Source organism: Aotus nancymaae, unplaced genomic scaffold, assembly GCF_030222135.1.
Source record: "Aotus nancymaae isolate 86718 unplaced genomic scaffold, 86718_ANA_hifiasm-v0.15.2.pri h1tg000019l, whole genome shotgun sequence".
NCBI classification, from domain to species: Eukaryota; Metazoa; Chordata; class Mammalia; order Primates; family Aotidae; genus Aotus; species Aotus nancymaae.
Window position 1 is genome coordinate 1730014 of NW_026988431.1, and position 27322 is coordinate 1757335.

At 46.8% G+C, this 27322-nt stretch overlaps 1 protein-coding gene and 1 long non-coding RNA gene across 3 annotated transcripts in view; one reads left to right on the top strand and one right to left on the bottom strand.

Annotated features, from left to right (window-relative positions):
- CMTM7 (CKLF like MARVEL transmembrane domain containing 7) overlaps positions 1–27322 on the bottom strand; it is a 60895-nt gene that overhangs the window by 25927 nt on the left and 7646 nt on the right. The gene's annotated exons all lie outside the window — the stretch shown is intronic.
- On the top strand, positions 1102–22716 carry LOC105705607 (uncharacterized). The gene is made up of 3 exons (XR_001104706.2): positions 1102–6830; positions 6917–7065; positions 22284–22716. It is a non-coding gene; the product is annotated as an uncharacterized LOC105705607 (long non-coding RNA).

Genomic DNA, 27322 nt, shown 5'->3' on the forward strand with positions numbered 1-27322 from the left:
AGTAAGCCATGTAGAACTGAATCTGGGGTTGAATTGAATTCTCAACAGTAAAAACGGCCAGCAGGCTGAGTGCCGCCCCTTTTCCATACTCATTTCTCCACGGGCTCTCTGGGGTTTGTAACAGGGAGCAGCCCCGAACACATGTGCTTTTATAAAGGCAGGAGCAGAATGGGGACTGTCTGAGCAGGCACCGCCATGACAAGCAAATGTGGTCCAACAGTTGAGACACATGCTGTAATGTCCACATGAGATGAAACAGCGCAGGATCTGCCTCACAACAATGTGGAGCAAACGAGTCCAAGGGATCTTTTAGGGGGTGATAGAAATGTCAAAAATTGGATTACTGTGATGGCTGCACAGCTCTGTTTACCAAAAATCACTGAACTGCACACACTTAAAAAGAATGATGTGGCCGGGCATGGTGGCTCATGCCTGTAATCCCAGCACTTTGGGAGGCTGAGGCAGGAGGATCATGAGGTCAGGAGTTTGAGACCAGCCTGGTCAACATAGTGAAACCCCTTCTCTACTAAAAAGACAAAAAAATTAGCTGGGCATAGTGGCAGGTGCCTGTAATGCCAGCTACTTGGGAGGCTGAAGCAGGAAAATCACTTGAACCTGGGAGGCAGAGGTTGCAGTGAGCTGAGATTGCACCATTGCACTCCAGCCCAGGCAACAGTGTGAGACTGTCTCAAAAAAAAAAAAGACTTTTCTGATATTAAGTTTATCTCAATAAAGCTGTTAAACAATAATACGGCAGCGGAACCATAGCTCCACAAGGACTATGAGTTGGTGACTGCTGCAGTCGGGTGACAGGACACAAGCGTTCACTGTGCTAGTCTCTCTACTCTTGTGCATTGCTGAAATTTTCCATTAAGGTTTTTAAAAAATACACTGCTCCAGCCGGGCATGATGGCTCATACCCGTAATCCCAGCACTTTGGGAGGCCGAGGTGGTCAGATCACTTGATGTCAGGAGTTTGAGACCAGCCTAGTCAACATGGTAAAATCCCATCTCCACCAAAAAGTAAAAATTAGCTGGGCGTGGTGGCACACGCCTGTAGTCCCAGCTACTCAGGAGGCTGAGGTGGGAGGATCACTTGAACCCAGGAGGTGGAGGTTGCAGTGAGCCGAGATCGTGCCGCTGCACTCCAACCTGGGAGACAGAGTGAGACCCTGTCTCAAAAAAAAAAAAATACACTGCTCAATAAGCTTAGAGAAAGAACTAATAGGCATTAAGACAAAAGAGGGGAGGGGGAAAAGGATTCAGATTTGCAGTCTTCGCTCTTCCCATAAAGGAACGATAGAAAGTTGTGAAATTATTATTTTTAAAACTATAAAATAATAGTTCTGTTTAATAAGCAATTTGAGCAGTGTGATATACAATGGGGCTCCACCCAAGAGTGGACGATTTTTGGTTCCTTTCGATAAACTGAATAAAAGTGCAATAGTTCACATTCTGACCACAGCCAGGCCAAACAGTGAGGCTGTAGGTTCACAAAAGTCACCAGTGCAAATACCAGCACAGAGCCCTGGTGGAGCGTGTCTCATGCAGTCAAGCGATACTTGACTGGCGTCTGAGTGGGGCCAGGTGGGCAGCTGTCGTCTGCGGCTTTCCACGGTTCTCAGGAGCAAGGTGGGCTGAACACAATTCATCTAAGTCTCCGCGAAGAACAGAAGACACCTTCCAGAGCGATGAAGATCAGGACTGATTGGGAAAACCACCAAGCTGCTTGGATCTACTTGGCAGAGACAAGAGCCTGAGATGTCTGGAAATATGTCTGGCATGGTGTAATTTCACAAGCCAAACAAAGCTGTTACGTAAGCAGAAAAAGGAGCAAAAGGGCTCACACTAAGATGAGACCGACTCCTTCCAGTCCAGGAGTGGGACGCTGAGGCCACAGGGAGGACTTGGCGGCTGTACTCTGGCCACCTCTGGCAATGGGGTTGTTGCAAGGGGTGTGGGGAGCCCTCTCAGCACCTCTCGGGCAGGCTTTGGAGAGAGCTGGAGGGCCTTCCTCACCTCTCAGGGTCCAGCCACAAGCGGGCATCCTTCCCTCCTGCTCCTGTGTCCCTGCCATGTGTTCTGGGACCCAGCAACTCTCCACAGGGAGGACCCTACTTACCAATCACTTCATGGCCCTCAGACCCTCCTTGTGCCCAGGCTATGGATAATGCAGTCTCCGCTCTAGCCAGCTTGACTCAGGGTTAGGTGATGCCACGTATTGGTATAGCTTCCTCAGCAGAGGCGACGGGCATGACAGACACTTAAGTGTTGGATCTAATGAGACTTCCTATTCTAAACGCTACAGAGGTCTAATAGGAAGTCCACACAAAATGAGGCTCACAGCTCACGCCGGGGAATAGCCCCAAACTCCCTTTTCCACGTCTGCTTCCACTTTCCCATGCGTGACTCGTGTCCAAATTGAAGTAGACTACAGGTCATTCTCCACCCTTTAACCTCCCCCTGCCAAACTCCTGCTTCTACGTCAGATTCCAATTGAACTTTCTGTGATGATGGAAATGTTCTCTGCCTGCGCTGGCCAATATGGTAGCCCGTGGCCTCCAGGGAATACTGAGCCTTTATAATGGGCTAGTGTGATTAAAGAACTGAATTCTTAATTTGATTTTCATTAATCTAAATTTAAATAGCCTCCTGTAGCCCGCCGCTCTGGTATTACACAGTTCTAGACTCTCCACGAAGCACTCTCTGCCCTCCTGGTCCCCACACTGAGGGCGCCTCTCCCACCGACCTTCTCTAGCACCTGACACAGCTCCTTCCAGGTCTCAGGCCCTTCATGAGACGAAACTTCTTCAGATCCAGGCAGGGTTTGGGTTTCTCTGGATCTCACAAAGCAGCCACTCAATAAAAGAACTCACTACGTGTTTGTCCTATTCAGTGGGACCAGACGTTTGTCCCTACTTAGATTAAGTATTGGGCTTCAAGGAATGGCTACTCAGCTAGTCTGGGGAAGTCTGTAAACTTTCATAGGTATCAGCCAGGGAGTGGTCCCTCCAGCCATGCCCTGAGTTCATTTCTACGGAAACCCAGTTGTATTTCCAGTTCAGTGGGTGCTGTTTTCTAGTGGTGTGGCCTTAACTTTATCAAGTCTCAATTTCTTCACCCATGTAACAAAAGTGATAACGTACTCTATAAGGAAGTTATGAGGATAAAATCAGTCAACACATATAAAGCACTGTGCTTGACACAAAGTGAGTGTATGATACGGCACATTATAAAGTGTGTAATAAGTAGTGAAATTGCTAACATTTAACGGTTGATGGTTGAGCTTGGATCTAAAAGACACCTCTGGACTTAGCATTAAATTATCAAATATCTTTAAAAAATGCATATCTTTAGACCCGATAACTTCACCTCTAATAATTTTAAAACACTCGTTCATAGAGCCGAGATGTATTTACAAGAATAGTCATGACAGTGTTACAAAAGGGAAAACTTAGAAAACCCGGAGATATCAAACAGTACCTGTCGATCAGATCAATTACAGTTCAGCCTTATGACACACTGCTATGTAGTCATTAACAAAAATGTTCACCTAGCAAAGAAAAAAAATCAGGCATAGAAGTTTACTCCACCCCTTCCATCACCCTAATATAGTATTTAAAGAAAATACTATAGACAAAATGGTAACTGCGACTCTTCGGGGGTCATGGCATTATGGGTGATTATTTCCCCTTCGTGCTTTTTTTTTAATACAAAAAAATTTTGTATTAAAAATATCACTACTTTTGTAATTATTAAAAGTATAGCTTTAAATCATCTTTCATAACATGGGACAATATTCATTACATAAATATTTAAAAAGTTTAGAAAGACTCATGGTGTGAAAATATAACCACTGAGAGGAAAATGGAAGCCACGTGCCTGGTGCGTTGACTGTGGTTAGCTCTGGTTTTAAGTCAGGCTTTTAGATTAGGGGAGTGGATGTTCTAGTTTGCTCAGGCAAATCCCAGTTTTTTCTTTTTTTTTTGTTGTTTTTGAGATGGAGTTTCGATCTTGTCATCCAGGCTGCAGTGCAATGGCATGATCTCAGCTCACAGCAACCTCCTCCTACCAGGTTCAAGCGATTCTCCTGCCTCCGCTTCCCGAGTAGCTAGGATTACAGGTGTGCACCACCACGCCTGGTTAATTTCATATGTTTAGTAGAGATGGGGTTTCTCCATGTTGGCTGGTATCGAACTCCTGACCTCAGGTGATCCACCTGCCTCGGCCTCCTGAAGTGCTGGGATTACAGGTGTAAGCCAACGTGCCAGGCCAAATCCCAGTTTTACATTTGTGACCAGCTGGCCAAATGGTGTCCTTTCCTGCTCAAAAGTATCCTGCTAAAATTACACACCCAACCTCATTATAAGTAGTTCTAATTTTCTCCTTTGTTTTTTTCTAGACTTCTAAATTCTAGTGAACTCAATGTGTTTCCTTAATTCCAATTTGTATCTTTTTCTTCCACATTTTAATGTTGTTGAGATTGGAATGTACTATACAACAGATTCGCACTCTTTCCCCACCAACCTAGCAAGTTATAAAAATCAGTGGTCATAAGGTTGGTGGGACCTTAGAATTTGGGAAACATAGCACGTTAATTTACAAATGGGAAAAATATAGAAAATACATCAAATTCCCTTTTCTTTTCCCTGGAAAGTCAAGATTCTAAGACCTGGAGAACTGGATAAAATCAGACAGATGAAATCCCTATATACAGCTGGCTCTTACTAGGATTAGGAGCTAATGTTTCCCGCAGGTTCTCTGATGAAGTCAATAACAAAATAAAAGGACGTGATTGCCAAGAAATCTTCTCCAGGACCGGCAGGAGTAGGGCAGGATCTACGGCCCTTCCTGAGACATAAGCTTTTTTATAATGAGCTGAAATAATACCAGTATTGATAATTACTTTCATAAATGGGTAATACTCATTAGGCACTTATCATGTGCCAGGCATAGGGCTGTCAAATTATTAGACAACCCTATTATTTCCCTCATTCTACAGATGAGGAAACTGAGGCACAGAGAGGCACCTGCTCTAGGCCATAGAGCTGTCTGCACAGAGTTGGGATTCAGTCCTTTTTATCTGGCTCCAAAGTCTGCTTTTTAACCACTGACACTGCTTCCTGCCTCTTGTTTTTTCTCTGCGTTGGGCCTCTGGCCTCTGTTTTCAGCAAAGCTCTAACTATAAAGGTTTCCCAGGCCAGGACAGTGGCTCATGCCTATAATCCCCGCACTTTGGGAAGCCGAGGTGGGCAGATCTCTTGAGCTCAGGAGTTCGAGACCAGCCTGGGCAACACAGCAAAACCCCCTCTCTACAAAAAGTTGCCAAGTTAGGTGGGTGCAGTGGCCCACACCTGTGGTCCAGCTACTCGGAAGGCTGAGGCTGGGAGGATTGCTTGAGGCCTGGGAGGTTGGGGTTGCAGTTAGCCATGATCATGCCACTGCACTCCACCCTGGGTGACAGAGTGAGACTGTTATAAAAAAAACAACAACAAGAAAAAACCTTTCCCCAAGGGCTCAGTGGTTTGGGAGAGAGGGCAAGAAGCTAAAACAAGATCTCTGCAACCAGATATTCTGATTCCTTTGGCCTTGGTAATGGGGCATAAAAGAACACCCAATGCATTAATGTACTGTGGCTGTGTTTTCCAAAAGCGGCCACAGTGACGCTTCTAGTCTCATATGCTCTTGCAGAACCTTGCCACTCCCTACCAAGAAGCTCTCTCCTGCTGAAGCTGGGCAGAGCTTGGTGGCCGCCCGTAATGTGATGGAAGTGACACGGCGTGACCTGCAAGGCGAGGTCGCAGCCTACGATAGCACACTCCAGAGCGTAGCCTGGTCCACTGTGGACTCTCAGGCTGCTCATCCTAGGAACCCTGGTACCATGTTACGAGAGGCTTAGACCACTGGAGAGGCCGTGTGTAGCTGTCATGGCCCATCAGGCCCCCAGCCAGCATCAACTGCAACGTGAGACCGTAAGCCTTCAGATGACTCTGGCCGCAGCTTTCCAGTCTTCCCAGCCGAGGCCTCAGGCTTTGAGGAATAGAGACAAGCCTTCACTGCGCCCTGCCTGAATTCCTGACCTGCAGAAGTGGTAAGAATAAGTGGTGGTTTTACACCACGAAATTTCTGAGTGATCTGTTACGGAACAAGCACTTAAACAGAAAAAGGTCCTATCTGGCCTCTATTGAAAGTAACATATGCATTGTTCTGGGTTTCATGTTTTGATTCTTTGCACAGGGAAGTTGAAATCTATCCAGGGGACAGTGATAAGCACAGGTGTGAGAGAGACACCATCTGTGACCTGCACCTGGGGGTCTGGCTTCAAAATGTGTCCTCAGCAGATACTCTTGGGATGGCTCAGCTAAAAGGCAGCTGTCACCTCTGAGAAGCTTGTTACTGAATATTATACAATGAAACCACCCTGGTGGCCAAACCTTGAGAATGGCTTGATAAACACCCACCTCCATACTACATCACTGGAGTTCTGTTCGTTCTGAATCCTCTGCAGACTAGAGGCTCTAACGGAGCTACGTGCTGGGCCTGGAGGCTCCGTGCTCTGCTTCGGGTCAATGAAGAATGCCAGAGACAGAGGTACTTGTGAGAGCTCTTGATTTTGGTTTCCCAGTAGCCACAGAAACCAGGAAGGAGCAGTAGGAAGACACAGAGCTGCCTCCGCCCTCCTCTCGCCCCAACCCCGAGCATCTTGTAAGAATCATTTACTCACGTTTCCTGTAAGACTCCATTTGAACAGAGAGTTCTACCAGCAAATACATCTACATATTGATTTTTCTTAAAATGAAATGCGGCCACTCTTCAGTGCCACGGCAGAGGTAGGTCCTTTTGAGTTTGGTGTCTCATACCACCCACCGTGTGCTTTGTGACAATGCAATTATCTGATCACTTTTCTCTACCCAAGCTGCTATCCTGCTGGCCTAGAAGGATGAGAGGCACGTGGACAGTGCTGTCACTGCAGTTACCCCAGCTGAAGCCAGCAGCCAACCCCCAGCCACAGAAGCAAGCCTGATTTATAACGAGCAGAGCCAGTCCCCAGCTGACCTCAGTCAGGTGAGTAAGGCACTCTTGTTGTTGTATGCCCTGAGGCTTTGTGCCTACAGTTATGATGGCTGGACTCAGGATACTTCACCTTATGATTTTTCAACATTACAGTGGTGTGGAGTGATACACATTCAGTCAACATCAATATATGACTTGGCTATTCAATACTTTATTACCAAATAGGCTTTGTATTAAATGATTTTGACAACTGCAGGCTAATGTAAATGTTTTGGGCATGTTTAAGGTGGACGAGGCTAAGCTATAATGTTTGGTAGATTGAGGGTATTAAATGCATTTTTCACCTAACAGTACTTTTAACTTACAATGGATTTCTCAGGAGTAACCCCACCATAAGTATCTGTATTTGTTATCCAGCAAAAGCTAACTGATAGATTTGTTTTCAGAATTTTCCTGGTTTCCCTGTCAGGCAACCCCAGCTTTCAAAAAGGAAAGGAGAATGAAGTTATTTATTCAAGGATTATTTATTGAGGGCTAAACACATGTCCAGCTCTGTGCTTGGCATTAGGGATAAGAGACTGGTTGCCATTTTGCCAAAGAGAATCCTAAGGAACCTTGACACAGAAGAAATAGTTCTGCTGCTGAGCTCTTTGGCCACTATCCTGGGGAAATAAGTATTTGGAGAAGCTGTGGGGCCGGTCCCAGCAGGAGGCCTGGCACCCAGCCCTGGGTACATGCCAGAAGTGAATGCCTGTTGAGCTTCACAGTGTGGGTGTAGGCCGCCTTGATTAAAACCCCAGGCAGCACAACGCCAAATAAGTGCCAGCCTGGGGAAGAAGAAATTAGTCTGGGATAAAAAATGACAAAGCAAGAATACAAAAGCCATTAAGGGATTTGTAAGCACGTGTCACGGATGAAGAATCACTATTGTTAAGAACGTGCGATCATTGCGTGGTGCCCCACGGGGCCTGGGGAAGGAAGTCTGAGTGTTTGCCAAAGGCTGGCCGTCCATCAGAGGAAGGAAGGCCGAACAGGGGCGATAAAGCACAGCTAGCAACCCCCACAGGTCGGATGGTCACTCAACATAGCCAGAAGGGGCCAGTTCACCCCGCTGGGCCTGTTTCCTCATCTTTGGCATGGGGGATAATAATCAAATCAAATGTCCCACAAAGAGTTAATACAAGGATTAAACGAACCAACTCAGGCAAAATATTTAGAACAGTCTGGTACGGCTCCAGTAAATGCTCAACAAATGTTGGCTTTCTTTTCTTTTTTTTTTTTTTTTTTGAGACAGAGTTTTGCTCTTATTGCCCAGGCTGGAGTGCAGTGGCACCATCTCAGGTCACTGCAACCTCTGCCTCTGGGTTCAAGCAATTCTCCTGCCTCAGCCTCCTGAGTAGCTGGGATTACAGATGCCCGCCACCATGCCTGGCTAATTTTTATATTTTTAGTAGAGACAGGGTTTCACCATGTTGGCCAGGCTGGTCTCGAACTCCTGATCTCATGATCCATCTACCTCGGCCTCCCAAAGTGCTAGGATTACAGGCATGAGCCACTGCGCCCGGCCAGATGTTAGGTATTAAAACTCCTTTTAGAAATTTGTTGGGAGGAACGAATGGGATAATGTTTAAGGTCTTGGCACAAAGTAGCACAAAAATGATGGTTCCTCTGAGTGCAGCGTGTGATCACCAGGAGATGAGCATGACATGAGGACAGCTTAGACATGGACCCTGTCCTAAAGGGTAAGGAGCTCAAGATCCAGACACAAGTAACAGCGACAAAACGGGATAAATGCCACCAGAGAGCTAAGATTTGTGAGGAATGATGCCGGGAGAAAGGAGAGGTCAGGCACATCCCCTATGAAGAGTACACGTGGCCCTGGTGTAGCCTCCCCCAGAGGATTCCAACGCACAGAGAAGGGGAAGTGGAGGCTTCTGGCAGTGGGAACACAACCACGGAAGGCATGGGGCGGGAAAGCACAAGGGCATATTTGGGAACAAGAGGGTTGTTGTCCATGCTAGGCAAACAGTACAGATATGTGAAGAGGTGTGACGGGAAGCAAAGCTGGCAGCATGCAGGGGGCATCAGATTCCAAGCTGGGGAAGTAGACGTGCCAGGTGGGCAATGGGGAGCTAATGAAGGTTATTAAGCAGAGCAGAGCCACAGCAGAACTGTTCTTAAGGAAAATGAATCTAATAGCAGGTGGACTGGAGATGGGAGAGAAGAGACACAGAAGTCAGTTTGCAGGAGACTATGTCAGTTCTAGCAAGATAATGGGGACTGAAATCAGGATACTGGCCAGAGGAAAGGGTAGAGGAGCTGGGTGGGAGGGGAGCTGGGTGGGAGGGGAGCTGGGTGGGAGGGGAGCTGGACGGGAGGGGAGCTGGGTGGGAGGGGAGCTGGGTGGGAGGGGAGCTGGGTGGGAGGGGAGCTGGGTGGGAGGGGAGCTGGACGGGAGGGGAGCTGGGTGGGAGGGGAGCTGGGTGGGAGGGCAGCTGGACGGGAGGGGAGCTGGGTGGGAGGGGAGCTGGGTGGGAGGGGAGCTGGGTGGGAGGGGAGCTGGGTGGGAGGGGAACTGGGTGGGAGAGGAGAGCGGCAGGTGGCAGAAAGGCCCCCAGGAGCCTCCAGGGACTCAGGCTGCAAGGGGAGGTGGGGAGCAGGGTCGCCTCCTGTAGGAGGGTGCAGACAGCTGATGAGACCAACAAAAAAACTCCCCCGATGGCTTGGCTGCCCAGATTCCTCAGATTGTTGACAATATGCTCACACTGAGCTGGGGATTCCGTCTGTGCAAACTCTTCCACAAACTAAACTGCTGAGCCAAGCAAGCAGGCCGCAGGCCTCACCACTTCAGCAGGCCATTAGCCAGCCATTCTCCTGCCCCCAGACCCAGCTCTGAGGAACAATTCCCGCTGCTGCATTTTCTAGGGAGCAAAAAGCCAGCGTGGTGGACCGCCCCTACTCAGGCAGACGGCGGGGCTGTGGCGTGGACACCTTGCCCCTTTCTTCCTCTTCCAGCCTTCTCAACTGTGTCCCCAGTTCAAAGGCATGATCATTGTGACCTGCAGCCCCAGGTCCAGCTGAAGTCATCGCAGAAGGCAGGCGTGGAGTCAGCCCTCCCCTGCTGCCCACATTCGCCTTTGCTCTCTCTCTTTTGCGTCATCTGAGTGCTGAAAACAAAGACCTCCCTCCAGAAAGTTCCCCACTTCGCTGGGCTTTGCTTTTTAAAAATAACCTGTTAGGCCGGAACCTGGCCACTCCCGACACTTCCCCTGCAGCGTCATTTTCAGGCCTCCTGGCCGCTGCAAAAGCCTCTGGTGGAAAGACAAAGAAGGCCTTTCAGTCCCCATGAAGCAGGCTCTGGCTGTGCCCGGATCTGGACGCCTCTGGAGGAAACAGGGAGGCCACCGAGAGACATGGACAGAAGGTTCGTCCTCGGCAGTGCCTCCTCTCATGTGCCTGGTAATGGAGAACTAGACTGCTCAGATAAATGCAAATAAGCTGTTCTTCGGAGGTGACAACGGGGACCGAGCACTTGGTAGGACCTCAGTAATGTGGAGCAAATCAATTCGAAGCTAGCTCCTGGACTCAAATACTTCTTCCTAAATCCTGTTCCTGAATTGAGTTGTGTAGCTTCGTGTTTTTCTAACATGTGGGCAAAAAGGAGAAGCAGATAAAGGCAAAAGAACACCAAGCACAGAGAGAGGAGAGAGGCCGGGATTCAGAATAACCCACAAGCTTACAGAGAAGCCCCAGGCTACCAAAAACCCTCCATAAAATATTAGCATATCATATCCAACATATATAAGAAGTAAAAATGCTTGGGAGGCTGAGGCAGGCGGATCACGAGGTCAAGAGATCGAGACCATCCTGGCCAACATGGTGAAACCCCGTCTCTACTAAAAGTATAAAAAACTAGCCGGGCATGGTGGTGCGTGCCTGTTGTCCCAGCTACTTGGGAGGCTGTGGCAGGAGAATTGCTTAAAACCAGAAAACGGAAGTTGCAGTGAGCCGGGATCACGCCACTGTACTCTAGCCTGGTGATAGAACGACACTTTGTCTCAAAAAAAAGAAAAAAAAAATAGAGAAGTAGAAATGCACCACAGCTAAGGTTTATCACAGGAATGCACGACTGGCTCAATATTTCCAAACGTTTCAAATGTATATGCCTTATGAACAGACCAAACAAGAAAAGGCATATAGTCATATCAATTGAGGCAGAAAAAGCCTTTGACAACATTCAATATCCAGTCATGACAAAAGAAAAAACTTTCAGCAAGCAAGGATAGGAGGGAACTTCCTTAACTGAGAAAGGGCATTTACAAAACAACCCACAGCTAACATCATGCTTGGTGAGATACTGCACGCTTTCTCCCTAATATAGGGAACAAGGAAAAGATGGCCTTTCTCACATTCTTATACCGCTGGAAGTTGCAATAAGGTAAGAAAAAGAAATAAAGGCATATGGATTGAAAAGGAAGAAACAAAAACTACTTCACTGGTAGACAACATGATCTATGTAGAAAATCTCATAGAATCTACTAAAAACCTCCTTAGAACTCATAAATAACTTTAGTAATGTCATGGGATACAAAATCAATTCACAAAAATCAACTGCATTTCAATATCTTAGCAATGAACAACTGAAGTTAAAACTTAAAAACAAAGGAGAGGACTATTTACAATAGCAGCAAAAAGGGAAATATTTGTTAGGTATAAATCTAACCTTACAGTATGATGAAAACACTAGAACACTGGGGAAAGAAAGAAGACCTAAATAACTGGAGGGCTCACCATGTTCATGGATTGAACAACATGCTATTGTTAATGAGCCAGTTCTCCCCAAATGGATATGCAGGTTCAACACAATTTCAATCCCAGCGATAGGCTTTATTACTATTATTTTTGTATTATTGGAAAACTGATTCTACAATTCATATGAAAAGGGAAAGGAATTAGAATAACCAAAACAATTTTTCAAAAGAACACCATCCAATTTCAAGATTTACATTAAGTTACAGTAATCAAGACAGTGTGGAACTGATGAGAGCACAGACACACAGATCAATGCAGCAAAACAGAGTACAGAAATAGACCCACAGGAACAGAATCAGCTGGTCTTTTAAGAGAAGTATAGGCTGGGCGAAGTAGCTCATGCCTGTAATCCCAGCACTTTGGAGGCCAAGGCGGGCAGATCACCTGAGGTTGGGAGTTCAAGACCAGCCTGACCAACATGGTGAAACCCTGTCTTAAAAAAAAAAAAGAGAAGTACAAAGTAATTCAGTGGAGGCACTGTCAACAAATAGTGCTAGAACAACTCAATATTCACATATAAAACAATGACCCTTGGCCCATACTTAGCTCCTTCTGCAAAAATTAATTCAAAATGGATCACAGACCTAAAATATAAAACTATAAAACTTTTGGAAGAAAACATAGAAGAAAATCTTTGTGAAAAAATGTGAATAGATACTTCACCAAAGAGACTATATGGATGGCAAGTAAGCACATGAAAAGATGTTCAACATTATAGTCTTTAGGGAAATGGAAATTAAAACCACAGTAAGGGTAATCCCAGCACTTTGGGAGGCTGAGGCAGGTGGATCTCTTGAGTCCAAGAGTTCGCGACCAGCCTGAGCAACATAGAAACATAATCTCTACAAAAAATACAAAGATTAGCTAGGTGTGGTGTTGCATGCCTGTAGTCCCAGCTACACAGGAGGCTGAGGTGGGAGGATCGCTTGAACCCAGAAGGCAGAAGTTGCAGTGAGCTGAGATCATGCCACTGCACTCCAGCCTGGGCAACAGAGTGAGACCCAGTCTAAAAAAAACCAACAAAACAAAAACAAACCACAGTAAGATATCACTACATACCCATCTGGATAGCTAAAATTAAACAAAACCCAAACCAGAAAATACTGATAATATCAAATGCTGGCGAGTGTGGGAAACAACCAGAACTCTCACACATTGCTGTAGGAACGCAAAACGGTACAGCCACTGTAAAAAACGATTTTGCAGTCTCTTCTACATTTGAATATATACTTAACATACGACCCAACAACTATGGATAGGTATTTACTTAAGAGAAATGGAAACTTACATTTATACACACAAGAAAAACATGTAAGTCAATGTTTATAGCAACTTTATTCATGATTGCCAAAATCTGGAAACAGATGTCCTTCAACTGGTAAATGAATAAAACAGACACACATCCACATAATGGAACGCTACTCAGTAATAGAAAGAATATTTTTATTATCCATGTGATAACGTGGATTAATTTTAACCCCTTTTCCTAAGTGAAAGATGCCATTCCCAAAGCTACACATTATGTGATTCTATTTATACGACATTCTGGAAACAGCAAAACTATAGGGATGGAAAACAGATCAGTGGTTGCCAGGAGTTACAAGGTGGGGAAAGGGTTGACTACGAAGGGGCAGCATGAGGGAACTTTAGGCCGATGGAACTGTTCTGTACACACTGTGGTGATGGATATATGACTATGCATTTGTCAAAACCCACAGAATGGTTCTAAGTGTTCTGAAATTGATTGTGGCGATGACGGTACACACTCTGTGAAGAGACTAAAGACTACTGAATTGTCACTTTGAATAGATGATTTCTATAGTATGTGAATTCTATCTCAATAAAGCTCTCATTTTAAAAACTTAAAAGAAAAAGACATCTGCCAAGAGACGGCACAATGACGCTGCCGTGGAATCAGAGTTAGATTGCGGAGGAGAGATGAAATTCAGAGGTCCCAGCCCTTAGTACACTTTGTAAAAAGTTCACTTCATTTCCATAGAACTTTTTCAGAACTCTGACTTTCTCTGCCCTGGAATTTCTCGATACCAAGAGAAAAACCTTCCAGCAATGCCACAGCCCCCAACACTCACAGCTCTTCCACACCAGAGCCCAGGCTTTTCTGAGGTTGCCCAGCAATTCATCTTCTTACCAAGTACATGTATGCACGTATATATCATGATTAGAACAACGCTGATCTCAAAACATTTCCCCTAGTTCACAAGAGAAAACTGAGACCAAGAGAGGGGATGCGATTTACCCAGATTACCCATCTAGTGGGCAGCAGAGCCAAGAGCCGACCCAACGCTCCTTTTTCATCACCTTGATGTCTATGCTCAGTCAAAAACACGAGCTGGCTTGTATGATATGCTCTACAGATGACGGTAAATGCAAAATGAAACGCCTGAAATACCTTGGCCTAAGACCAGGTGGGCTCTCTTCTCATGCGGACACAGACCTGGGCCAATCTAATACTCTTACCAAAGGGACTAGCATAGATCTGTAGAGGTAAGCTGGAGATGTTCAAAGGGAAAAAGGAAATGAAGACCCTGTGGAAAATATTATAAATATGGAATAGTGAGAACAGACCCAGCTGAATTCTGGGGAAAGATGATTAAAGGTCTCACTAGACTACTGAAGGGAGGTGATAGAATAATAACTAACATTCACTCAAAGCTCCAATACTTCTGCACAGTAACCCTGAGCAGGTAATATTATCACCCCCTTCTCACAGATGAGGGAACTGAGGCACAGAGAGGGCAGGTGACTTACCCAAGATCTCACTGAGGCAGCAGGAATCCAGCAGTTCCACTGCCTCAGTTTCCCTCCGTTATCAGGAGATGAAGAGCAGCATCAAAGAAAGTACTGAATCCCAACAGGAGGGCCTACTGGAAAGGCAGCATGACAACAGAAGATGACCTGCAGGTGTCACAAAGCTGCTGATCGTCTCAGGTCCCTGCTGGCTTGCTTGGCACAAGGCAAGGGAAATTAGGAAGGTGGCCTGTGACCTGCATGGCAGTGAGAAAGTCACTACTTGACATTCTCATCCTTTAGAGAGTGTATCCACAAGGAGACGTGTTAAAATGCAGGTCCCTGGGCCCCTCAACCAGAGATTTTAATCCAGTAGGTCTGAGCTGGGACCCAGGAATCTGCATTTTGAACAGGTTTATTTCCACCCCCAGCCAAAGTACCCTGGGCTAGACTGTGGACAACCTTGGTCTCTACAGAAGGGAGGCAAGATAATACAGATTAAGAGCTTGGCTTTGGAGTCAAAGGATTCTGGGGTCAAATTCCCATTGCCTCTTAGCTGTGTGACCTGGAAAGGCTATGTAACCTCCCAGGGCCTGTTTTCCCCCTGGAAAGTGCGGGTGACAAATAGTACCCCACTTAGAGAGTTAGCTCTTCTAATACCTGAAAAGCACTAAGCCAGCTCCTGGCATGCATCACAGGCTCTGCCCGCAATAGCTAAAAGCAAAAGTAAAACCCTCATTGGGTCCATGCAGCACTTCTGTTGTCGTAAACAACCTGCAGGCTCCGTATCATAACATTCTTGGGTTATCATTTCCTCTTCCTTAACTGAATTTTCTGGAAGGAACTCTTCCTGTGTCTGAATCAGAAACTCAATAGAAGCCACACTTCCTCAGCTTCCCTTTCCTCCCACGAAGCTTCGGTGGTGAAGTTTCTTCTCCTCTCCCTTGCCCAGGGGATGGAGATTGACATTGCCTTAAAGTGGACATCTGTTCAGGGGCAGAGGGTCTGTGCAATTTGAATATTTATTACCTTGGTAATTTATACCTCACCTCTTCCTAAAGTAATGAGGCAATAAAAGGAGACTCCTAAGAAATGTCAAAGATGAGGCGAAGAGCAGAGCCTTGCAGCAAACAGGAGCTGTGAACGCAGTGCTGAAATATCACCGTGAAGGGAGGCAAAGAAGGTGCAAACTTTCAAAGTCAATGGCAAGTGAAGAATGAAAACTGAACCAAGAGGATTTAGGTCGGTCCTTTGGGTCTGGGGTGGTGGAATTCCCTGGAAGTAGACTCTGAGAAAGAGATTTGCATGAAAAAGTTAATTGGGGAGTGCTCTCCAGGAGATAACAGTGGGAGAGTAAGCGAGGCCAGGTGGAGGGAGGATTTGAGCAGCCGAAACAAAGACCTTGGCTGATCCTCCCGGGAGCTCTGAAGCTAGGACTGCTCTTCAGAGTTTTCTCTGTTGAAGCGAGGAGAGCAGGCTTTCATGACTCTCCATCGACCGCGGGATACAGGCTGCCCCCAGGGAGACGGCAGGCACCATCTTGAGTGAGGTGAGTCCCTTCGGTGGACATCAGTTTGTGGAGAGGGGCTCAGCAGGCCACATTCTTGGCATGGCGGGTGGGATGGGAGCGGAATGAATGCCTCGGCAATAAAGGGGATATTGGGCACACACCAGGATGTCCACTGCAAGGTTTTAAGTGGGTTCTTTCCCCCAAAAAAGTAGTTATAAAAAGAATAGAAAAACCTTGGCCCAAACTTGAATAGCCACATAGGAAAAAGCTGCCCACTGACTAGGAACCCCCATGCTCGGGTCCCTAACTGGGGAGGGAGAAAGGTATTGTGTCAAATCAGTAACATTTAAGACTTATTAGATACAGCTGCTAGTGTTGCACTAATGAAACAATTAAAAACGATGAGAAATGCTGTGAATGGGAAGAACTGGGATCTATTTGAGGAGTTAAATTGGAGATGAAGATCAGTTACCTCTGAGTACAAACGAAATGGACCAAAGGTACATTAATAGTATCTTCTAATCACTCTACTCTTGTAATAGTTAATAAACGAATCTATCAATGAATCAGCTAATTCATTTGTTCTGATATGTCACTGTCTACGAAGGCCATATTCATGTTACAAAGAGGTTATTTTGAAATCAAACTAAGTTATGTATCCTATGAGTGAATATCCATCTCTCAGAATTTATCTTTTTTTTTTTTTTTTTTTTTGAGACGGAGTTTCGCTCTTGTTACCCAGGCAGGAGTGCAATGGCGCGATCTCGGCTCAACGCAACCGCCTCCTGGGTTCAGGCAATTCTCCTGCCTCAGCCTCCTGAGTAGCTGGGATTACAGGCACGCGCTACCACGCCCAGCTAATTTTTTGTATTTTTAGTAGAGACGGGGTTTCACCATGTTGACCAGGATGGTCTCGATCTCTTGACCTCGTGATCCACCTACCTCGGCCTCCCAAAGTGCTGGGATTACAGGCATGAGCCACCGCGCCCGGCCCCAGAATTTATCTTAAGGAGAATAATGTAAGTCAAAAGAAAACTCGGCTGCATACTGTAAAACAGAGATTGGCAATTCTTTTTGGTAAATGACCAAATAGTACATATTGTAGGCTCTGTGGGCCACACAATCTTTATTGCAACTCCACTCTGCTGTGCCAGTGTGAAAGTGACCATATGTAATACATGAATGAATGGATCTGGCTGTGTTCCAATACAACTTTATTTACAAAAACAGGTGGCGGGCCAGATTTGGTCTGTGGGCTGTAGTTTGCCAACCCCTGAAAATGTTCAATGTAATATCATTTATAGTAGTTAAAAGCTCAAAAGCAACCTACATGTTTAAAAGTGAGTGGTCACGTAAATTTAAAAATGTCCACTTAGATGATTGTATATATTATGTGCAATTATGAAGCTTTTATATCAACAGGGGCGTTACCAAATATTAAATTTTGTAATAGAAAAATAAGCAACGGGCCAGGTGCAGTGGCTTATGCCTGTAATCTCTGCACTTTGGGAGACTGAGGCGGGCGGATCGTGAGGTCAGGAGTTCGAGACCAGCCTGGCCAACATGGTAAAACTCCATCTCTATTAAAAATACAAAAAATTAGCCAGGCATAGTGGCGGGTGCCTGTAATCCCAGCTACTCGGGAGGCTGAGGCAGGAGAATGGCTTGAACCCAGGAGGCAGAGGCTGCCGTGAGTGAGCCAACACTGTGCCATTGCACTCCAGCCTGGGCGACAGAGCAAGACTCCGTCATGAAAAAAAAAAGCAACAAAGGGGAATCTATGATTGTAATCAGTGGGATTACAGCCCTGCAAACTTCACATATCTTCTTAAACAAGGGCCAAAATATGACATTGTGGAAACTGTGGAATGGTGGGCCCATGGGTGAATTTAGTTGTTTCAAATAACTTTCAGATTTAATTATATTAATATTTTTGAAATTCATACTTCTATAACAAACATCTCAAAAACTTAAAAAAAAACACTAGACCCTTCAACTGAAGACCCAGATGAAAAAAAAAAACCTGCTGGAGGAATTAATGATGCAGTGAGCTTGTGTGTGTGTGTGTGTGTGTGTGTGTGTTTGTGTGTGTGTCTATGTGTGTGTCAGGGTCTCACTCTGTAACCCAGGCCGGAGTGCAGTGGCATGATCTCAGCTTGCTACAACCTCTGCCTCCTGAGTTCAAGCAATCCTCTTGCCTCAGCCTCCCGAGTAGCTGGCATTACAGGCGCCAGCCATCACACCCAGCTAACTTTTTCGCATTTTTGGTAGAGATGGGGTTTCACCATGTTGGCCAGGCTGGTCTCAAACTCCTGACCTCAGGTGATCCACCTGCCCCAGTCTCCCAAAGTGCTGGAATTACAGCCATAAGCCACTGCGCCTGGGCTGCAATGGATATTTTAATTTAGGTATATTAACATGCCCACTGCATCATTAATTCCTCCAGCAGCTTCTATGACACAGTTAGCTATGGTGGGAATGCTGGCAAAGCCCAACAGAACCACTAAGTTATTTTCGTGGCTAGCAGCTCTTCCATGCTTCACCACTAACAAAAAGTCCACTTTGTGAACTGACCAAGAATACTGCAACCCTGTACTTTCCCTCCCAACTCTGGGCCTTTGCAGACACTGTTCCCTCCTCCAGAGCACCCTTCGACCTTCTCCTCCTGCCTTGCCCCTTCCCGTGCATTAGGTCTTGGCCTGGAGCTTTGTTCTCCAGGAAGGTCTGACCACAGACGGGAGGGAACCCTGTTATCTGTGCTCACAGCATCCTCTACCATAATGTTCATCTCCCTTCATAATGCTTCGCAACGCTCAGCACCCTGGCACTAGCCACACTTCACCAATTCACAGATGCCTATTCTTTCACATTTTCACCTCCCTCAAGTCAGGGCCTTTCTTTCTTTCTCCCCTTCTTTCTTTCCTTCCTTCCTTCCTCCTTCCCTCCCTCCCTTGCTGTCTCCCTCCCTCCCTCCCTCTCTTTCTCTTTCTTCTCTCTTTCTTTTTTTTTGACAAGGTCTCACCCTGTCACCCAGGCTGGAGTGCAGTGGCTCACTGCAACCTTTGCCTCCTGGGTTCAAGTGATTATCATGCCTCAGCCTCCCAAGTAGCTGGGATTACATGCATGTGCCACCACGCCCCGCTCATTTTTTTATATATTTTTAGTAGAAACAGGGTTTCACCATGTTGGCCAGGCTGCTCTCTAACTCCTGACCTCAAATGATCTGCCTGCCTCGGCCTCCCAAAGTGCTGGGATTACAGGTGTGAGTCACTGCGGCTGGCCAAGTCGGGGTGTTTCTTACAATGGCATTGGAAAAACAGTTGTGTAGTTACCACTGCCTGTGCATGCGGCAACATCCAGCACGCCAGTGTCAAGACGTGTGGCACAGGTGCCAGCAGGAGGAAGAAAATCCAGAGACAAGAGTAGAGCATCTTGATGGGGGCGGCTGATGGGGGACAGTCACTCGGGGGTTGCTTAGCAGCATTCCCAAAGTGGGAATCAAAAGCCCAGCGCTGATGGCCTGTAGTTTTTGTATGGATTCTTCTGAGAAATGCTGCATGGCTCACACTCTTGATGGCATAGAGGACAACAGCTTGTGTAGAAATATCTAAAAATAAAAAGCTTTAGAAGAGGAAGGCTCTGGCTGTAAAAAAGTTTTAGGGATATCTTAACCAATTTATTTTTCTTCACCTATTTTCCTTTTTATATATTCACAAAAATATATAAAATCTATATTTAATTAAGTCTAAAAGAGTTCTTTCAATAACCATAAGACAAAAATTCTAAATGATGAGAGATTTGTGTTACCACATAATTGGTATTTTTCTTTCTTTCTTAGGGAGTGGCTAAAACAATGGCACCTTTGATGTGGTGAAATAGCATCCTTGTTTAGGGTCTCGATTTTCTGCGACAGGGAAGCTGGCTGTGCCTCATTCACAGCTGAATCCCCTGTGGCTCTCAAGGGCTGGGGCAGAGCAGCTACTCTATAAACATCCGATGGAGTGACTTAAGGTAGTGCCTCTGCCGGGCAAAGGGCCACGGCGAGGACCACACCAAATAGCTAACACTGAAGGCAGGCCGGGCATCCGAAAGTGAGACTGCCACTTTGGCATCTGATTCTTATAGCCTTTAATCCAATTAGTAATGCCGCTATTCAGTGTTTCCTGGTGTTGCTTTAAATTAAACCCGGCCCTGACAGCTTGCTAAGCTGACAGACACTTCTCTCATCCTGTGCTTGTCTCTGTTTGCTTCTGCTGTTTTGATTGGGAGTCTGCCGAAACCTGTCAATTCAACTCAAGAAAAAAGAAAGATGCTATCACAACAGGCTGGCAGCTACTACAGAAACGGCATCTCTATTGCAAACTGCCGGCGGGTGGGGGTGAGCCGCTCCAGGACAGGCATCCTAGCCTCTCTTCACTGGGGTACCCACCTGTGCCTTCTCCCAACTTCTTGGCTCACAGGCTTGAAGATACGTGCCCCAGACCCCATGGCCTGTTCTGAACACGGCAGGGGCGCTCTTTCCACTGCTGGGCCCACACCCAGCCCCTTCCCTCAGCAGGTGCCTCATTATTGCATCTTCTAGAGAAGACCCAAGTCTCTCAAGCACTTCATCTGTGCTGACTTTTTGGAAAGAAGTGTTATTACCAAAGGCTTTGTCAAAGAAAACATGCATGTGTTCATTTGAAAAAAGATGATTTCCTGTGTTCCAGGCACCACCTTAGGAACTGGACACCCCGTGGTGACCTGGACAGAAAGGTGGCAGCCCCTCTGCAGTTCAGGTCTTGGTGGAGAAGACCCACCATAACGGGTAATGAAGTGAATTGAACAAAGGGATTCTGGCTGGCCAAGTGCTCTAATGAAATTGGAACCGGGAAACAGGATAGGGTGATGGCAGCAGGGTGGGGCAGGGGCCTGCTTTAGCTGAGGGGCTGGGGAAGGCCCTTCTGAGGCAGCACGGGGGCAGTCCAGCGGGGAAGCAGGCACACCCTAGACCTGGGTTTATTTTCATTTCCTCACCTATAAAGTATGCAAAATGAGAGAACATAGATGATAGCGCTATTGTGAGGATTAGATGAGGTAAGTCACGTCACATTCATACAATAGACTTGGTAGTTAGCCATTGTCCCGAGGAGGTGACATCTGAGCTAAGGCTTTTTAAAAGAACAGGACATCCAGTAAAGCTCAACTTGAACTATTAACTATTAACTTCAGATAGGAAGTCTGCAAAAGGGACTTCTGTGGAAACAGAGGCATTCCAATTCAGACAAGATGTGCCCAACGTGATTTCTCTTCTTTGTCTTCTGCCTCCAGTGTAGCTACAAAATGCGGAGAATCAGAGGGTCCCACCACACCGAGTTTAATCCAATGAAGGGACAGCTCTGTCCTGGACTCCGCACAAATATCGAGGTCATGAAGAACAGGAAAGACTGAGAACTTGTTCCAGATAGAAGGAAATTAGAGATGTGACAACTGAATACGCCTTATGATCTGGGATGGGATCCCAGACCCCAGGACATTAGGGAGTCAATGGCAAGATCTGAGTAAGGCTTGTAGATAAGATAATAGCATTGGTGTCATTAACTTCCTGATTGAAGTAACTGCACTGCAGCTATACAAGAAAGGGTCCTTCTTAGAAAATGCATGCTGAAGAACTGATGGCCAAAAGAGCACGATGTCTGCAACTCACTCTCAAATGGTTTCTAGAAAAAAGCAATAGCATGTATACAAATGGAAAACGATCGAACAAATATAAAATGGTAACAAATGGAGAAGCTGAGGGAAGGGGATATGGGGAGTTCTTTGTACTGTTCTTGAAAAGTTTTTGTAAACCTGCGATTATTTATAAACAAAAAGTTACAAAAATATATAATTAAGAGACTGAAATCATCCAGTACTTCTACAAACACTAGAAAGATAGCACCCAATTCACAAGTAGTAGATTAAGCAATGCTAACTTGACCACTTTAATACATACGTTTTTGAGCTGCAGTAGGCTCATCTTTAAAGATTCTACTAGGATGCAGTAAGATTTATTTGGCATTCTGATGGTTTGGGGGAAGCTGGGGATACGTCATCACCTGTGGAAGGCTAGAAGCAGTGCTTCTTTGGAACGTACTCTCCATCTGTCGCCCCCATCCTGCCATCTGAGAACCACTCTCTGATGTTTTCTTCTGTCTTCATTGTTTGTTTTTCTCAGCAGAAATTCAAGGACTGCTTCTCTCATTGAATAAGCTATCAAGGAAAAAGATGTACTCAAAGCGGACTGAGATGTCACTGCCAGTCTGAGAGGCAGACAGTGTGGCCATCACTTTTCTGAAAGTTAATTGCTAGAAATGAGCAAAGCACCCCTAAAAGGAGAAAAATGAAATGTCTGCAGTCTACAGTGCTGAAGATTTTTAGAATCTGACTGCAATGGAAAATGTTTAATGGGCTGTATTTGTTTCTTTTTTTTTTTCTTGAGACAGAGTCTCACTCTGTCGCCCAGGCTGGAGTACAGTGATGGGATCTTGGCTCACTGCATCATCTGCCTCCCGGGTTCGAATGATTCTCTTGCCTCATCCTCCTAAGAAGCTAGGACTAAAGGTGCCTGCCACCACATCTGACTAATTTTTGTATTTTTGGTACAGACAGGGTTTCACCATGTTGGCCAGGCTGGTCTCGAACTCCTGACCTCTTGATCTGCCCGCCTCGGCCTCCCAAAGTGCTGGGATTACGGGCATGAGCCACTGTGCCCTGCCTGTATTTGTTTATTGTGGCTACTGTAGCAAGCCCACAGATTTGGTGACTTAGAGCAACAGTAATCTGTTCTCTCACAGTTCTCAAGGCCAGAAGTCTGAAATCACTATCACTGGGCTGAAGTCAAGGCGTCGGCAGGATGGTGTTCCCTCCAGGGACTCTGGAGAGACGTCCTGGCCTCTTCCGGCTGCTGGCGGCTGCCCTGCCGCATCACCCACTCTCTGCCTGGCCTTCACATCACCATCACCATCACCTGATGAGGGAGGTCCACCTGGGGAAAATCTTTTCATTAACTCAGAATCAACTCCTGGCTGGGCGCGGTGGCTCATGCCTGTAATCCCAGCACTTTGGGAGGCCAAGGCGGGCAGATCATGAAATCAGGAGTTCAAGACCAGCCTGACCAATATAATGAAACCCCCATCTCTACTAAAAATACAAAACCTAGCTGGGCATGGTGATGCGTGCCTATAGTCCCAGCTACTTGGGAGGCTGAGGCAAGAAAATCGCTTGAACCTGGGAGGCGGAGGTTGTGGTGAGCTGAGATTGCGCCACTGCACTCCAGCCTGGGCGACAAGAATGAAACTCCGACCGGAAAAAAAAAAAAGAATCAACTCCTTTGAGACCCTAACTGCATCTGCAACATCGCTTCTTCACCTTGGCATATGACATCCTGCCACCTGTGCCATATTCCATTGGTTAGAAGCATGTCAGAGATTCCACTCACACTCAAGAGGATGGACTTACTTACACAAGGATGTGACTCACTGGGAGTCACCCTCAGGTGTGCGTACCACGGTGGGCTAGTGTGGGAGCCGCTCCCCGTTCATGGAGAGACAGCACACCATGGTGGAAGCAGACTTGCTGAACCTGGTTTAAACGCTGGCTACAGAACTTAATAGATGTATTTAACACTTTTTTAACCTCTCAGCTTCTGTTCAACCAAAAGGAGGAAAAACTGAATACTCCACAGAGCGGTGGCTCACACCTGTAATCTCAGCACTTCGGGAGGCCAAGGAGGGTGATTACTTGAGGTCAAGAGTTCGAGACCAGCCTGGTCAAAATGGTGAAATCCCATCTCTACAAAAATACAAAAATTAGCCTGGCGTGGTGGTATGCAACTGTAATCCCAGCTACTCAGGAGGCTGAGGCAAGAGAATTGCTTGAACCTGGGAGGCGGAGGTTGCAGTGCGCTGAGATAGAGCCACTGCACTCCAGCTTGGGCAGCAAAGCCAGACTGTCACACACACAAAAAAAGGCATAAAAAGGTTAAACAAAGGGAAATTGCATGTAAAATCACGAGACATAGTAGAGCAGGAACTGAAACTTCAGATCCCCCTCTCTTCCCTGTCCTTCCTGGAGGAATTTAGAACTTAAAAATGAAGATAATCATAATCTTGGGTCATGTGAAAATGCTTCCTAGATCATGGCATATACTTAGTCCATTCAATACCCCAGTCAGGGGTTTTCCCCACTGCAGCTGATTTCACCTCTGACAAAGGATGAGGTCATCACTAGCACCTGCTGTTATGTCTCACAGCACCTCCTTCTAGATCTGCCACAGCCTGCCCATCAAGGAAGAGCCAAATGAGCAAATTACATAGCACGACCAAATAATGGACTGAATGCAGCGATCGCAACACTATTTTCAAACAGTGTTTAATGACATAGGAAAATATACACAACATCATGATCATGAACAAAGCGGGGACTTGGGCTGCCTGGCCCCAAATCCACCTTCAGTATTTATGACTCTGTGCCTCTGTTTCCTCGGTGAGTTTGGGATAATGATACGACACCTCATAATATTGTTGTGAGGATTAAGCAAGTAACACATATTAAAAACACCTCGACCGGCCAGCACGGTGGCTCATGCCTGTAATCCCAGCACTTTGGGAGGCTGAGGTAAGCCGATCGCTTGAGCCTAGGAGTTCAAGACTAGCAACACGGCAAAACTTTGTCTCTACAAAAAATTAGCCAGGCGTGGTGGGCTGCGCCTGTAGCCCCAGCTTTAATACTTGGGAGGCTGAGACAGGAAGATCGTTTGAGCGCAGGAGGTCAAGGCTGCAGTGAGTAGAGATGTGCCACTGCACTCCAGCCTGGGTGACAAAGTGAGACCCTGTCTCAAAAACAAGCAAACAACAAGAACAACAAAAAGCAAAGCAAACAAAACAAAAACCACCTAGCGCGGTGGCTGTCACCTAAGGGCCAAATGCTATTACTTAGTTAAGTACCACTCTCATAACTTAAGAGGAAACGTTTGAAGGAAGAGTAGACTTCTTCACAAACAACGTTGAGAGTTGCCGCTGCCTTCTCAGAGAACAAAGGAGACCCGAGAGGCGGAAGAAACAATGTATTTGGAGGTCACACTACAGTAATTCTCTCTGCTTTCCAGAAGGCTCCACTTCACTCTGTACCCAAAAGCATTTAATTAATTTCTCCAATTAATTAGAAGCCCCTTCCAATTTCTTTCCGAAAACTTCATTTTTCTCTTTTTTAAAAAATGAGCAGCTGGGCGCGGTGGCTCACGCCCATAATCCCAGCACTTTGAAAGGCCAAGGTGGGTGGATCACGTGGTCAGGAGTTCGAGACCATCCTGGCCAAAATGGTGAAACAGCATCTCTACTGAAAATACAAAAATTAGCCGGGGGTGGTGGTGGTGGTGTGCGCCCGGCTACTCCGGAGGCTGAGGCAGGAGAAGTGCTTGAACCCGGGAGGAGGAAGTTGCAGTGAGCCAAGGTCGCACTACTGCACTCCAGTCTGGGCAACAGAGACCGGCTCAAAAACACACACACAAACAAACAAACTTTTGCTTAAACTAAAGAGAGCAGCTCGACAGAGGGAGGAGGGCGGCTGCCCCAGGAAAAGGGAGAGCCGCCACCGCCCTTGCTGATTTAAACACAAGCCAGGTGAGGCGCGTTTTCTGCATTAGGCTGAAAAGGGCTCTGCTGGCGATTTCCACGCAGGAGCGCGGGGCGGCGGCAGCAGTGACCCCGTCCCAGCCGCCTTTCCCTCCGCAGCCCCCCGGCTGCTGCCGGCGCCGGGCTGGGAGCCAGGCCCCTGCCGATCCCGGGAGTCGCCGCGGACGCCGCGAGCCCTGCCAGGGAGTGAGCAGCGAGCCCAGGAACCGGTGAGCCAAAGTGGTGACAAAGAAAGCCAGCGTGCGCGGGCGGCCGAGCCGGGCTTCCGGGGCCGCACGGGGCGGGCGCGAGGCAGATGGCAGAGGGGAGGAAACAGACGGCTGCCCAGTGGCTGCACAGGAAGCGCCAGGGCTGGCAGGAGGACAGAAGGGCGGCCTTCGCCGCAACGGGAATATAAATAAATACACTGGCCCACGCAGGGAACCCCCCAGGATTCCAGGGTCCTGGCGTGCTGGCGGGGCGGGGGTCTCTAGGGCCCCTGCAGTGCCAGAAAACCTATGGGGCTCACACCGACCCCGAACCCTTCCTCTACCCTCTTCCGCCGTGGCCCCCGCAGCCTGGGGGACCTTGGGCTGGTGATGTTTCCATCCCTTTCGCCTCACTCTGGCCAGTGATTCCCAGCCCGGCTGTAGGTGATTATCTCAGGTGTTCTGGATGGGAATTCTTGTCGGTGATTACAAAAGCCTTCAGCTCTGCAGCCTGAATAGATAAGGTCTTCCACAAGAGTGGTACTTCCATTCTTCAAATATATGCAGATCCTGTGGCCATTACTTAAGAACATTTAAAAGCATTTTTGAATTTTCTGGTGTGTCTCTGTCACTGTTCCTTTTCCGAGTCATCAGACACCAAAAATACGGTTACCGCTTAAATGCTATTACTGTCGCACTTGGCTCCTTGAAACTCCTGGATGATAAACGGACACTCGTTAATTTCTAGATGTTAAAAAGTCTAGAAAAGTGTTTTATGCCAGCCACCTCAGAAGGGCAAGAGGCACTTCAGTTCTGTCTCTGTAAAAGGTCAGTGCCGTTCATCCTGAGGAAGTATTTACAGATTTGTACACCAGGATTCTCTACGAGGAGGTTCCTCGCAGCCTTCTTTGTACACAGGTAGAACTGGGAGCTCCCTGAGCCACAGCGTGCTATGGTACCCACAACTACGGTACCGCCAGGACTGGCTAGAAAACACTGTCAGAAATCCAACTGCAGACCAACAAAACGCACCACATGTTAAACAACAAGAAAAGCATTTACAGCTGGGCGCGGTGGCTCACGCCTGTAATCTCAGCACTTTGGGAGGCGGAGGTGGGTGGATCACAAGATCAGGAGATTGAGACCATCCTGGCTAACATGGTGAAACCCTGTCTCTACTAAGAATAAAAATAATTAGCCAAACATGGTGGCATGCACCTGTAGTCCCAGCTACTGGGGGAGAGGGGGCGGCTGAGGCAGGAGAATCACTTGAACCTGGGAGGCGGAGGTTGCAGTGAACTGAGATCTCACCACTGCACCCCAGCCTGGGTGACAGAGTGAGACTCCATCTCAAAAAAAAATAAAAGCATTTACAAATATGTGTAGGATCATTCTAG